Below are 16,504 nucleotides of genomic sequence, written 5' to 3'. Positions count from 1 at the left end.
TAACCAAAATTTCAAATGATTTTGTAAAAGATTTTAAAAACAAAGTCTTGTAGAATTTGATTATATCGCATTATGATGCGAGGAAGAAAATTGGTCTTTGTTTTGGCTGTGTATGAAGCGAGACTAAGTGACCAACTGAGTGAATGAGAGGCAACTGAAAAAGAGGTGTCTGATTCTGCACTTTTTATTGTCAGTCGAGGGATTTCTCGAAAGTTCTAGCAATCTGAGCACGTGAAGGTTTCGTGGAGCAGATGAGCATGAGAATGAAGCTAAAGTAGAGCAATTAGCTACAATTATGTCAAGAATAAATGACATACATGAACAATGTATTTTAAAGTTTTTATCAGTGCAACATAGTCAATATTTGAAGTTACCAAACATTTTATATAACACTGAAAGGTGAGGGACAAATTCTGACAACATTTTTAACTCTACAAAATCAAATTACCCCAAATCACTTAAGATTTCTCCAGTGTAACTACAAACACGGCACGGTTATGAACTATATATAATATGTATTAAGGCTATGGATTGATATGGGTTATCGTTTTTTAATTCAGTTCAAGATCCTTTTTATCTTATTAATGTGCACTGATTTAAAAGACAACTTTTTGATTTCTATATATAATTTTTTGACCAACAAGTATTTAAATATTGGTATTTTAAGCATAACAGTACCTTATAATTAAAGTTTTCTGGGTATTTGTACTCATGTTTGTTTGTTTACTTGTTTTTGAACACGACCTCATAAAGGCTTTAGCTCAGAAGACTAAGACAAAGTTCACCTCTGAAACTAAGTCAAATATCACTAAATGATAGGGCTATGTCCAAATAAACGTTTAGTAGCAGCGTGGTTTATAATTAATCCAAAATTATCTATTAAAGGTGAAAACTTAAAAACAACTTTTATCTAAACAACACTTTTCTTCATGTTCATAATGAATGCTTGATTATCTCATGAAAGTGTTACAAGAATAAGCAACATAAAGCTATATAAATACATCTTACAATGTAATGAACTTCTTTATCGCTTTTGTAGAATAAGAGACTTAAATTGTAAGACCTATATATTTGTCTAGCTTATTTCAGAATCCGTAAAATGTTTCTCTATTTAATCTGTAAATCTGTTTTAATCACACTTAAGGTTATCTTAGAAATATTTATCTTAGTAATTTTATTAACTATTATTCTTAAATGTTAAGACATTAGATCACATATATAACCCTATCAAGCCTGTGTTCCTTATATTCTCTGTATATTCTATTAACAATTAAGAACTCATAATGGTTTTAGAAAGTATCATATGTAAAATATAACACGTTACGAATTATCTAGAGTATTTTGCAAACGACCCCAGCGGTGATTATTTTTCATTATCTTAATTTCATTACAGAATAACCAAAGTATGACCGTAAATCATATACATTGAAAGTAATTATCAAAATGTTACACTGATTGCTGATATAATGTAATTGAAACACGCTAGGTTTTAAATATGCTTGTATTAAAATGGAGCCGGTAATGGATCACAAAAACCTATCCAAAGACAAAAAAACCTGACATAACTCAGAAAATAAAGAAACTATATTTACTTCAGAACTAATTTAATTCATATTTTACTGATATTATTTAGTATTTGGGTCACTGTGATGTTTTTATTAGTAAACTGCTATTAATTTGATGATGTACTTTATAATAAACAGATTTTACGTCCTACGCCATATTTTATATCAGACAGTCACTGTAAATCGTTGTTATAACAGACTAAAAGATAATGGTCTATTATAGTCGTATTATAGTAGTATATATTCTTTGCCCATAATAAATGTAATGTTTTTTTTATTTAAATACTATTTTTAAACAAGAACAATTTGAGATTTAAGGCTAATTACATTTTCAACAGTTGATAAACTAATTTGTCTAAATCTTTAGTATATAGCATGAAACAGACAGCCTCCACTAGACTGAGCTAAGAACAGGAAAGCCGAGTTTAATTGATATGCATAATATATTTCAAGACTAATTAATCGAATTTCTATAACATTTAAAGTAAACATGTTTCACGTGATGGCAGCGTGTCAAATATTATTTCTTTTAAAATAATAAACTTGAATTGTTTGAAAAGAACTTGTGATGTTTGTAATAAAACTGATTGTTTTTTTTAAGCACATCAGAGAAAGACAGTGTTTTCAATGTATTGTTTGTTGGTTGATTATCCAGCAGATGGTGCCAGCATCAAGAAATAAACAGCCATATATTTTCCGTATTTTATTTAGAAAATTGAACTCTAAAATCATATCGAAAATTGCTAAAATGATACGAAATTAGTTACAATGGACCAGTGTTTATGACAGACAAAATGTTTATAAATTATCGAATAATCGTTTGTCTTCTTAGTCTAATCTCTTTTTGTTGTTGTTGCTGTTTCCTTCCTCTTTTAATTACAGTTTCGTTTCTTCGCAGCGCATTGGTGTCAGACTTAAGTAATTCATCAACAGAAAGTATAAGCATTAATTAAGACACATAACTTCTTATACAAGATTTGAAAATTCAAATATTACTAAAATTTCATATACATGAATAACAGGTGAAGAGATAAAATTGTTTAAAATGCTACCACATAGTTCTAGAAAACAAAGACGATAGGTACTCCAATTAAGTTTAATCAAACTATCTATATCTTTCGACCTCCACATTCACTGTATTGTTAAATATTCTATGAGAAAAAATTATCCAAATAAAATAAAAAACACACGCTTTGTGTGTTATATTTCTTTACTTTAAGATGTTCATCTGTTACTTTAACGTTGCAGTGTAATCGAAACAGGAAATAAAATCGTATTGCTTAAGTGCCTCACTTAAAATATCTAATATGAATTAAGGTGAGTATAAGTTGCTCGTATTCACAATATTATGTTTACAATCTTTCATCTGCGTAATCCGAGGGCCGTGGGCTGAATATCCGTCACACTAAACATGCTCGTCCTTTCAGCCGTGGAGGCATTATAAAATTACTTTCAATCTCAGTATTCGTTGGTAGAAAAGTAGTCCAAGAGTTAGCGGTGGGTGGTGCTGACTAGCCGCCTTCCCTTTAGTCTTACACTATTAAGTTAGGGACGGTTAGCGCAGATAGCCCTCGTGTAGCTTTTCGCAAAATTCAAATGTTTAGCACATTTGACTTCGTTCAGAATAAATTAACGACCATTCAACAGTGCATTACCACTAGGGGGAAGTTACAGTTAAATTAAATTAAATTGAATTAAATGTCTCAGCCTTTTCCGGGAAAGGATGTTCGAATGGAGGGCAGAGCACAGATAGCCCTCCCTGTAGCTTCGTACTTAAATAAAAAAAAAAACATGTGAGAAACAGACGTTTGTTAGTAGTTCGGACCAGACCTGGATATAGCTGAACAAACAAGCAAAACAACAGTCTATTTCCAATATGAATCAGTTGATGTAAGACCGTCTATTTTATTTGGACACAAAGAAAACACAGCTGTATTAGTCCAAAGGTTACTGCAGTGTTTATATGAGCTATGAAGAAATAAAATATGTTCATGTTATTCCTTGTTAGGCAATAATAGTACACAATTATAATAACCAGATTCAACACGAAAGTTATTCCAAGAGAAACGTCGTTCTCCTAATAAGGCTATACCTTGATACGTCTGTGTGGTTGAACGAGATTGTCATGAATTCAGTTTCTCTAACTATCTTTATCACGAAAGTTTTCTTTAATTTCAAGGTGTGGATAAAAGTTTGTGAATATTTAGGCTTGTTGGCATCAACGTTAAATCCTTATTTATTATACTATTAACGGTGCTAGAAACATGTTCAGATTCGTCACAATGTATTTTCGAAAAAAAAAATTATCTTTCTTAACCGTAGCACTCACAGAGAATGACTTAGCGTGTGGCTTTACAGTTCTTGGCTGTACGAAACGCTGTATCGTATAACATTTCATATTTCCAAGAAGAAAGCTGAAGTCTTCTTTTCAGAAAGTTTGTGTTCTGCAATGTTTGATAATCTTTTCTCGAAAAGTAATGTGAAGCATTTCTTCAGCCATATATCTATTCATGACATTACTACATTATTAAATATACAGATTTCTGAACTTTATGTAGGCACTAAATGTGCCATTTGTAATACCACAGATGGCATTCCTTGTAATTCTGTTAATATTTATCTTCCATACAAAGTGTGATTAACTCCCTATATTCTCCTCGTTTTTAAGACAGAAAGCTAACAAACAATACTAAGTGAAACCTTAATTTTTGTTTCTAAATGTTCCACGGTATCTGGTAACTTTATCAAAAAGTGCAAACTAAAATATTTTATGTTATTCAACGTAATTTTTTGTTTTAGTTTTCAATGACAAAATGTTTAACTACTCTCACTATACATTATATCGTGCTGATAAACTTAGACCCACATTTATTGATTCATGTTAATTAAGAACTTTTATGGATTACCAACTTGTGAAATTATTTTTGTCAGATTTTGGACATAGACAACTCTCGTGGTTATGAAATAGTTACACAACCTCTTGAAGACGGTATAAGAAATATTCTTATTATTCATAAGGCTCGAAATGATGATTTCGGTCTTTATAACTGTTCTGTATGGAATGGATATGGCCGTGACAGTGTTTTAATTCACTTGAAAAAACAAGGTGAGTTTGTTTAATACTATTTCTTTTACCTCATTTATTTGTTTCTTGCTGTGCACAAGGTTACACAATGGGCTATTTGTGATACACCCACCATGGGGGATTTAAATGCATATTGTGATTAAATATGAAATAAAAGTATAGTTGCTGAATTAGTTGGTATTGTTTATGATTTATTATATTTTAATTATATCTATGAGGTTTTCGGTTCCTTAGCTAGTCAAAAGCTGGTAATTTAAATAAAGCAACTGTGTATAACGTAACGACAGTTAATGTTTTACTTAAAATGTGAAATTGCTTTTACTTAATGCGTAGAAAAGCAAACTAGAAAAACGAAAATTAAAGTTTCTTTGTTTGTAACGCTATAATATTTCCAAATTACACTTAATAGCTTCTTACTGCTTTATATTGCAAGTTACCTTTCCTTAAATGTTAAATAATATGTAATGCTACAACTATTTTCAAAACTTACCAACTTACTTATTTTCTATTTACCAAATTCCCTTTAATTTAAGTAGCTAAATCATAGACATTATTCTTGAACCTCATTTATTATGAAACTCATCTCTGAATTTACTATTAAATATAAAACATGTTACTGTTTTCAAATGTCGAGAGCATTTTAAAAAATGCAACGTCATTTAAACTAAATAAATCTTCAACTGTATGATTCATTGACTAGGGATGTGAATATATCAAAAAATGTCTTGTAGTCAAAATAATTTTAAAAGTTTTTTGTTGAATATGAATCATACAGTTAAATTTAAAGTAAGAAAAATTATTACTGAGACTAATTTTGTTAAAAGTTTCACATGTTTCATGAGCTATTTAAAATATCTTCTTATCAAATAATATTTTCAGAGAGTATACCGACTTTAATCATAATTGCTGGGGCAACAGGAGGGATCGTTTTTGTGGTGTCAGTTACAGCTGTTGTAATTTTATGTTTGAGGAAAAAATCACCAGCTAAAAGTGAGTTCTTACATTCGCCTGACTGTATTAATATTATGATTTCATGTCAAGAAAAAACATGTCTTCAAAATTAATATTTTATCTTTTGTCCTCTGTAATAGTTTTGATATATTTCAGAAATGAGTATCAGCTTACATGTTTAAGTCCGACAGAATGTCTGGTTCTCAAAGTATTGCTGTTTTAGAAATTGTGTTAGTTTCTTTCTTACAGTCAGTTCAAAACAACCTATTCAAGCCATTTCATTTTTGCCCGTATTTTTCTTTATGCACCTTTCTAAAGTTCAAAAATTTTACTTTGGTTCTTCACATTACACTTATTTTTATAACGTACCAATCATTTGACAACCGTAACAAATCAAAATAAAGAATTAGGCCTAGAGTCAATTCTCAAGATCGCATTGTATGTCTAGGTGTCTAGGAAATTGGATCACTACAGATGTTTAGATGTGTTTTAGTTATAGTTCAGAAATATGGAACATGTGTTGACATGAATTATGTTTGAAGAATGATTCAGATGATGCTAAACAGCATCATTTAATAAACAAAAAGGAAATATTATTGGGTTAAATTGGGCCAACTTACCTTGAAATACCTTTGATATTCCTGGCTTACTTTACATGATACAACAAATTTTAAAATATTTAAATGGTGACGATAAATAACTAGCATTTTTATCAACAATTCATAACTTATGTAAATGAAAATATCTGCTTCAAAACAAAATTTATTAGAAATATTACTATTTATATTAGGTGGAAAATTATATTCCTCAAAGAAATTATGGCTTATTTTTTTCCAAATTACTAAGACTCGTTTCATCTTATTGCTGATAAGACTCTCAATATTGTAAGTAGCTCTCGGTATTCTAATTTCTGTAAAAAGGCACAAAACACTGCTTTCGAAAAAAGTTTTAGAAAGACCCCTTTAAGAGTATTTTTTTTAATTTTAATAAAATTTATTTTTACAGCTTAAAAAATAATTTTATAAAGCAATCATGATCTTTGTACACACTAACAGAACCTCTCTTGATATATTTTTATCAATCAATATACAATACTCGTCACATCATTCTAGTAAACAATTTATCGTAATTTGATAAAGATGTTATGCTAATAAAATATTTGTAAATAGTGCTTTTTTAAAAGAAGTAAAGTTTAATCAAGAATGTTCAAAATATTTCCATTAGATATAACTTAACTCGTCCCCTTAAGAATTCTACGCGATAGAAGCTAAAATGCTTAACATAAAATTTCTTTCAGTTACTTAATAATTGTACAGGATGTTGAAAATTTATTCACAAAAATAGCTACATTTAATTTTATCCTGTTGCATGTAGTTTATAATATTTTCACTATGAGTAGATGAGTAAAACACTAAACATTTTTTTCTTAATAATCGAACAATTATATTGTTCTTAGTGCTTTAGCTTTTCTGATAAAATCGTTATTTTTAAATGTTACTTTTAGCACAACATTGGTGAAAGAAATTAATTATCATTCTACAATTAGTTTTGTGTTTTTTGTTAAATGTTTTGATATTCATTGAGGAAAGACTAACTTTTGTGATATATCTGGTTATCAACACACCATTTTAATATTCGATAAATGGAATGAAAGTTTCAGGTTTCTAGAATAACACTGATATTCATCTTTATGGATCCACTTCTAATTTACAAATGAATAGATAACGATGGTCATCCAATATTATCGTAATAGAAAGAAAAATAATTAAAATTACGTTTCTCGTTACCATTTTAGATTTCTGGATTTTAATACTTTTTTTTCTTCTAAATTTAGATGCCAATATAATTACCAATAGAATTTTATTTTAATGAACTAAGATAAAAGGTAAGAAAATCATTTTGCCTTCTTTAAATCACAGTTCAATTTTATTCGATATTTTAAAAAAAAATATATTGCTTTGCGTTTACATGTTATTCGAACTGAAGTTTAAAATAAGCTGCATAATATGCTTATTTTGCCTGAATTCAACAGTTGGAAAACTTGAATCTCGAAACAAGGCCAAGCACTCAGACACAACATCAACTGGTGATTCAGAGTTAAAAGCTGAAGTTCACACTACGTCGTCAGTATCTAACGGTAATGATCCAGGCTGGGATAACAGAAGTGACGTCAGCCGAGCACGAGACGTAAATGACCTATATAAATCACCGGTCGAATATACAGATCCTGTTTTTCCTCCAGCCTTGGTAAAACGTAACGTTTAATTTTAATAGTACAAGTATACATTTTAAATCCCAAAGAGTAAGCGGTTTTACATGTATATATTTTGTTTCTTGTCAAAATTCTGCCTTTTTTTTTTTCAAATAAATATCTAAAGATCGTTAAAATAAAGAAAGAGTATCTTATATTAAAATATTCTAAAGCTCACCACGGCGTTACAGTCCATCTCGCTACGTTCAGTTATATTCTAGCTGACGCCTTGAACACTGCCAATAGCTCTACAGCGTAGTTTTCCTTGCAAAAGGCTCAGTCGTAAAAAATTGTTATATATCATTCCGAAAAGCGATTAGTTTTCGTGACGTCACATTTCCTACAATACACCAAACAATATCCAAATATAGTATTAACACTTCCGTTCCATCGTGGCTTTATAGCGGCTGTGGTTATCAAAAGCTTACTCGACTCTTCGTGATGCTCTAAAAAGTGTTTTACTTACTTTGAAGAGGTTTAAAATTTGAATATTGCTAAGTATGGCTTTCAAAATAAGTCATTTATGTCAAATGCTACTTTTATAAATTGTATTGGATATAAATTGAGAGAATTGTTATTGTGTGTACGTATTGGTGATGTTGGTTATAAACACTAAAAAAAGCACAACTTGATATATATATATCTTATGTTTTCATTAATGTGGGCTTAGAAAGGCCAAAAGTAACTATCTTATTCACATTAAATCAAAAACACCCACATACATATATATAAGTACAAAAAGTAAAAATGAACTAATCACGAACTTGATATATAAATTAAAGCTTCACGTGACGGTATTAAGGTTGTTTTATTTGCAGTTACGCGTTTCATGCTTCACTGATCACACTATTGATTGAACACCGAAATTCTGGCACAAGCCAGGTAAAGCATACTTAATCATTAAGAGAGTAACTCATAACAAGCTAACTGCGTTGTACTCATTGCAGGTATCAAACATCAAATCTTTGTCACATTATTAGGATTTGATGTGTTATTTCCATTGTATGTTATCACACAGTACTTCTGTTAGTTCAAGTTTCTTACAATTTTTGGAATCCGATTGCTAACTTGGGAATAAGTATTACTGTTCATTATTGTGCTTTTCATCAACATTTCAGTTATGATGTTAGAAGGAACTGTCACAATTAATTGCAGGCAGCAAATAGTATTTTAGATTCAAAGATATTTTCTCGTAATTAATTTATTTTTTTATATTTCCTATGAAGTATTTTCAAATGTATCCCCTGCTACTTTAATCATTTCCAAAAATAATTTTCATAAGAAAGAGGGCAGAAACACTAAACTCATGAAAATGGTAACAGTGACAGCACCAAACATGCTCGCTCTTTCAACCGTAAGGGCGTTATAATATTACGACCAATCCCACTATTTGTTGTAGTAGGGTAGCCTAAGAGTAGGCAGTAGGTGATGATGACTACCTGCCTTCCCTCTACTCTATCACTGCTAAATTAGGGACGGCTAACGCAGATAGCTTACGTGTACCTTTGTGATCTGAATCCGCGACCCTCAGATTATGAGTAGAGTGCCTTAATCACCTAGCCATGCCGGTCCCTTATCATAACTGTATGACTATTAATATATTTGTCTAATTCTCGAAAATATACACATGTAGTTACATAGTATGTTTCTATCGCATAATAGTGCAAGCCTCTGAAAGGATTATTTCAACTAACCATTCCTTATTACAAACTGTTGAAGAGTAAGATTCAACCGTCCTCTCGCAACACATGCAACAAGGATCCCAACGTGCGGAGGGCGATTTTGCGGCAACGGAATTTGAACCGTGCTACCTCAGACTCATAATTGTGCACGACTAACACTAGGCCTCGCCTGGCCTATAGATAAAGAGATAACTGTATTCCACGAAATTTGTTCCAATTTGTTTAATTCATGTGCTAATGGTATTTAATGTTGTCCAATCTGTAACTATTTTCTCCCAAGATGTTATATCAGTGTGTTAACATATAGTACTTAGCTCTGTTTTGTTCTCCTTAGCAAATAACTTCTTGATGATACAAGCATCAAAAAACAATCTTTAAAAAATAATTTAAGATAAACGTTGTTTCAACTTCTAGTCATTAAGATGGACCAGATGTTGACAACAGATTTGCTAGACGAATACGGTAACAAATACAGAAAAAATGTTAAGTATAACAATTTATAAAACAATGATTAATTGGAAAAGCACCTGAGTCATTTTGTTTTTGCTTTGAACTTCTACTCTAATCTTACTCTTGGTCATCAGGTAATTTCTTGTATTTTTCTTATGGAAATTAATTTCATGTCTTTTTATGGTATTTACTTTCTTAACAACACACTCTTAGTTAGAATTATTTCTTTCATATAGCGTTATTTTTAATTTTTAAATAAAATTCTAGAAACTAAAAACCAGGGCAATCCAATTAAAACATGTAATGTCTACCCCATGATTTGTAGAATTCTTCTTTTATTTAAAATATTTGAGTACTTAACCAAATCATTTGTTATATAAAGTTAATGCAGTGTAGGGTAAATTTTGTTTGAGTAACCGGTTATTTTTCAATAAAATGAAAAGAAAGCTGTTGAATTAAGCACAAAGGTACAAAGCTACACAACGGGCTATGTGTGCTCTGCCCACCACGGGTATCGAAACCCGGTTTTTAGCGTTGGAAGTCCGCAGACATACCGCTGAGCCACTGGGGGTCGAAAAGAAAGATTAATCAGTTATTACTTCCCTTGTAGTTGATAGTTTCCATTCAAATCTTGTAATTCAAATGCAACTCCGGTTTGGTTTTGTTTTTGTTTTTATGTTTTCCCACTATAAATGTTTAGAGTCAATGCTGTAAATGCTAGTTTTATTTTTTACTTCCTTTTACATTGTGTTAAATTATGTGTGTAATATTCTAAAAATATTGAATAATAACTGACTGCCTAATAGAGATTTTTTCTTCACTTGCACAGGAAACTCAAGGAAGTAATGGATACATCCCTTATGTAGACTACACCAGAGATTACACACCACCTCCTGTACAACATTTGGCTAGGTTACCTCGCTCTTCTCAGTATATAGGAGAAATAGATCCTCGTTTCCACGCAGGCTATGCAAATCCTTATCTCCGGACTACGCATTCAACACTTCCTCCTCCTCAGGGTGTGTACTTGAACAACAGAGGTCATTTCTTCAGTAATACCCTTCCTGAGAAACTCTACATCACAGCAGATCCAGGTCCCACACAAATAAAGTCAGCGACAGTAGCCACACATGTTTGAAAGAGAGAAGACATTTCATAATAATTTTGGACCACTTTCTTTAAAACGCTTCGCCTGTTGACCATTCTGGAATTTCACTTACCACGTTGCGTATAATAATAGACATTGTCGTTCATAATATGTGCCATTTTCCGCGGTAATCAGGCTGATGGCCGTGTTAAATGTCTTGTAATACTTGATATAGGGTTTAGGATTCGAGTACACAGGAGGAAAGTGCTTGTATATACGAGGAATACAAAGATGTTTTTTATTTAAAAAAGGAATTCTTTTGAAAGAGAATGAGTATTTTATTAATGTAATTATTGATGAGTGCCAAATTTTGTATGAACTATATGGTTAAAAATTATTATTCTTCAGACCTGGACGTATGGATAGGTAACAAAATAACAATAAATAATCTAAGGTCTACAAATATCCTGAAGAAGGACGTTTTAATCGGTTGAGTGCAATATTATCCACCATATATTACACCTAATGACAAAGAATACATATCACCAGTCATTAAGAAAAAGGTTTCTTGATGTGTTTAAAAATTGCATTGTGCAAAGCATGATCGGTCTTCAAAGAAACTACCTTTTATGTTCCTGCAAAACAACACAAGGAGAGATACTATATAACCAAAGACTAATTAAATTGGGTTCTGGACGTAACAGGTTACGGACTAGGAGGTTCCTACCTGGACAGAACAAATGTTTATCAATACAACCGGGTGTTTCGTCTTCATTCGTGTATAGAACAGTGTTAAATCAAATGTTCATTGAAGCTTTTAAATTATTATTTATTTCATTAAGTTAGTGTTTCCTTAATATTGACCCAGGTTATGAAAATATAGTTGCATCGTTTACTATGAGAGAATTTGTAAATGCTACCAAAGAAAGTTTTCCAAACTAATCTAATAAGTATTTTAATCTTCCAAGAATCTTTCTGAATGTAGTAGTTATTTTCGTTTGTATTCTACTAATTTCAGCTTTGCAGTTAGAAGCTTAAATACCTTAAAACTTGCCAACTTATCCAAGATTTTAATACAGGTAATCTTCAAATGTATATTTTCTCTAGGTTCTGTTTAACATTTTCAGCATGTTATTTAATCCCCTTGCCATACGATCGCTTCCTCAACCAAGTTGAAGTAGGCCAAGGAATAAGAAATTCTGATAATTGTTTCTTAGGGACATTACAAACCCCTTTGGAAAGCTCAGAACCTTCTGTATGTAAATATTTAATCTGTATTTCAGTCAATAATTATGAGCAGTTAAAAAAGGCACAGGTTTTGGAATGGCCACGCCTCCTTACCAGCAATTGTCACACATACGAATTGATATCCTTTTTTTTATTCTCAAATTCAGTTGTGCGACTTTTCTTCATTGTTTGCTTGAGTTCGAAGGCCTTGTTCTTTAGCTTATGATCAAGTGAAAGGTTACCACTCCTACCATTACTGTCCCTTTCAGTATCAAACCTATTTTTGAGTGCCAGTACTTTCATTTTTGGGTTTGATAGATCGATGTGCCTCAACAATAGTTGTCAAAATGCCCATCGTGATTTCATCCATAGCAGCTGTCCAGATTGCAAGTCGAATATCTTTAAGCTTTGCATGTACAAGTAATCGAGGGAATAATTACAAGTGATGATACAAGCTGAAAAGTAGCAAAGTTGTAGTCACGGTAAAAGGGGATTAAATGAACCTGCTGAAGATGTATTGTGCTTTGTTTTAAGAAACAGATGCAATGACCGGCGAATAAATAGATGTTCACTTGGCACACCGTCAGATATACAATAAGAAGTACAGTCATTAACTAAGAGGTGTCTACCAATGATGTGGCAGTCATAACTATGTTAATTTTCTTCCGACCTAAACTTTGAGAGTTAATCGTTGTATCTCATTCTATGCTACATTCTGTGTAAGTGTCACCAAAATTGGATAAATCCAGTATTGTTACGTCTTATCCCTGCCACCAAGGTGCCTCTAGTTGAGGGGAAAATCACGTGTTAAATTGTTTTAATCCCATTTTCCATTAAAAATTAATTTAGAATTGCACACTGATGTAAACGTACCTTTAAAATACGTATTCTAAATATTGTAATAACTTGAGTGGTGTTATTATAAAAATTCACATTTCAGTCTTTGTTGATTGTAATTTCTTCTTTAAATTCATTACGTTTATCCTGTAATCAGTAGCCGATATTTTGTGTTGTAGCTCATGATATTACTTTCTACTGTACTTAATAGCAAGGACTTAGTCATCCTGTAATTTTTCACCGATTTCCAATTGAACAAGCTTCACATGCGTCGATTTAAATAACTTATGTGTAGATAGAAAAGCTAGCGGTATATTTCACAACTACAAAAGAAGTGACTAATTTACTTTTAAAAATTGTATTAAATAATTTTGAAAAGTATTATGATTTATTTTGAAACGTAATTACGATGCTCATGACAATCCAATTTATTATCGTTCAGTTCTAGTACAAAGTAAAATGATGTGCCATTGGTTACATTTAAAAATGTTTGTATATGTGCTGAATGCGCGTGATGGTGCTTATATAAAGTGTTAAATCAAACGTATCTATGTTGTGGTGCTCTACAAATATCCTACAACATTAGTTACTTTAATTCTTGTTGGACTTTAAATATAATCCTGGTTTAATGAATACCACGTGTTTTTTGTTATTGTTGTCTTTTATACTTGTTTTGCTTTTACGAAGAAGAAAATCATAAGCGATAACATTGTGAAACTACCTATTTAGTCTTTTAAAAAGCGTGTAATGTACACATTACATGAGACAGACCTGCAAGACCTTTGTTTTGTCGAATCTTTCCCAAAACTTTTAAAAAACATCCAACTTATTATTTAATTTATAATAGCATGATAATGAAAAGATTTTAACTTGTGATTCAATCTACATAAACAAAGTTGGCCATCTTTCTGTCTGGTTTCACAAGTAATTGTGAAGAACTGACTGATTTCGGTTCGATTAAACTTAATTAATAGGCAAGCGAATCACACAAACATCAAGTGAATAAGCAACTAACCGAACTGCTCGAGCTTAGCAGCAAACTTAATTTTACTGCCTTAATTCTCCAAGTCAGGGCTTGACCGAGCTTACACGTAGATAAAAAAGTATTGAAGCCGACATTAAACGAAAGTGACATTTAATTTCGAACAAAGCACTGATAACTTTGCATCGGACAAAAACGTGTTCTGCATTTCACACTAGTAGAAGTTTTAGCTTACCTACTGATTTATTGCCTCTTTTTCGAAGTCAGTATACCTTTGTTAGTACGTTCAGATAAATTGAACGCATAACTTTAATGATACTCACTGAATAAGTTGTTGTACATGATAATTTGTGTTTCATTAGCGCTTCTGAACTATACTTATTTAAATATAGATTTATATGTATCAAACAAAAAAAGGTTGCAAGTAATATTAAATAATCGAATTTTTCTGGATCAGTTGTAGTATTTTCTACAGCATGGTAAGATATGCAATCGTAAAATACACTAAAATACAATTAGAAACATTTTACATAAACTAATTCGTAAGAAGTATTATTTGTCAGATATTCTAACGTAACATTAATTTCCAGTTATTTTATTTTAAACATATTATCAACATAACTTTTCCCTGTTTAATAAGATCAACATAATTTTATTTTTTACCGGTTTCCAACTGATTATTATCATAACAAAAGAACAAATAGAAACGAAACCAAATACCTCCAGAACAAGTAGAACCTAAAACGTATTGTGAATTACATCAAATACATTCGAAATACAAAACTTTATTTCAGTGTCATATTAAGTTTTGTAATCTGATGGTCACGAGTTCGACTTCCCGTCACACCAAACATGCTCGCCCTTTCAGCCATAAGGGCTTTATAATGTGCGGTCAATCCCGCTATTCTTTGATAAAAGAGTAGCCCAAGAGTTGGCGGTGGGTGGTGATGACTAACTGCTTTCCCTTTGTCTTACACTGCTAAATTAGGGACGGCTAGCGTAGATAGTTCTCGTGTAGCTTTGTGCGAAATTCAAAACAAATCATATTAAGTTAAAATAATATATAAAATAAAATCAATTTTACATTGTTGTCATTGAACAAATAGTTTAGTTTCTATATAACATTAGCAAAAAATATCAGATCACAAAAAATACTATATGAGTGTTCTCGGATATATTAAAAATATAATATAATATGATAGAGCATGTCAATGTAAATAAATATACTTTGGTGTCTTCTTTCACGAAAACTTCAATACTGAAATGTCATAGAAACGCAGGATTAACTTAGAAGTGTATTTTAGTTAAGCCTAATTCATGTTTGAACATGTTTTCAGTGTTGTTGTTTTGTGTGCATATAAACGTCTTTGTCAAGCATATGAAATCAACTTTTATATAATGTATAGTTTTATTTGATGATAATTAATATATACAAAGTGGATCAAGCATTAATTTACAGTTGGTAGTAAAGAAAATATTAGGAAAAAAAATTAATTATTGTTTGTTTCAGACTAAGAGTTATGAACTAAGTTGTGCTGTATGTGAAAAAGATTGTGCACTCAATGTTGCCGCAAGCTGTATGTATTCGTGTGATTTATATATATGTGTGTGGGTGTGTTGCTCAAACATCAAAGAGGGAAACTGAAATAATAACAAGTATTTTCAAGAAAGGTATGTAGGGCATTAGAATTGAAAAAAAAAAACATGTACAAAATATTTTCAAAACATTCACGAAATTATATGAAAAGTTGTAAGATTAACAGATAAAATATAACTTTTTAAATTAAAACGCTTAATTTGAATAATAACTACAAAAAAGTTAAAGAAAATGTTTGTTATTTTGCTAAAGTGTCTACTGTTTTTAATCTATCTACTGCCTAATTGTCCTGTGCTTGCGTGAGATAAGAATCTTTCTCTTTAAAGTATCATTAAAATGCATAAAAATATATCTGGGGATGGGATAAAAAATACACCGTAATCCACTGTACTTACCAATTTTAAGTGATGGTCCCTTGATTAAATATTATACAGGAATGTGTTTCATTGTAAAGTCTCTGCCAGTTCTAATTAATTTCCTGTGGAAACATAAATTATTCAGTTTTTCTCGTTGTAAAATATTTCACAATTATCCTCAGCAAAATCTTAAAACGTTTGAGCTCTCATTAAAGAGAACAGAGAAAACAATTAATTCTTTTGAATTATTCAATGAGAAACTAAGAATCTATAACAGATATTTTTCTTACAACGAATGAATTTAAAAAAAATCTCTTCCTAATGATCGCAAAAAATGACAAATATTTTCTGTATCTTAATTAGTTATCTTCAACTTTCCATGCTTAAAAATGATAATGTTTTAATATCTAAGTTCAAAGATATTAAACATTCAT

The 16,504-nt window shown here is 30.9% G+C and overlaps 1 pseudogene across 1 annotated transcript in view; it reads left to right on the top strand.

Annotated features, from left to right (window-relative positions):
• The window catches only part of LOC143240314 (irregular chiasm C-roughest protein-like), a 75,428-nt pseudogene extending 61,660 nt beyond the window's left edge, over window positions 1–13,768 (top strand). Inside the window, exons 12-15 of the transcript XR_013021710.1 lie at window positions 4,497–4,671; window positions 5,530–5,640; window positions 7,634–7,848; window positions 10,814–13,768. The product of XR_013021710.1 is annotated as an irregular chiasm C-roughest protein-like (transcript). The remainder of the gene's footprint in view (window positions 1–4,496; window positions 4,672–5,529; window positions 5,641–7,633; window positions 7,849–10,813) is intronic.
• The last annotated feature ends 2,736 nt before the right edge of the window (window positions 13,769–16,504 follow it).

This window comes from Tachypleus tridentatus, chromosome 13, assembly GCF_004210375.1.
Source record: "Tachypleus tridentatus isolate NWPU-2018 chromosome 13, ASM421037v1, whole genome shotgun sequence".
NCBI lineage: Eukaryota > Metazoa > Arthropoda > Merostomata > Xiphosura > Limulidae > Tachypleus > Tachypleus tridentatus.
This window is presented reverse-complemented; position numbering and strand designations above follow the sequence as displayed.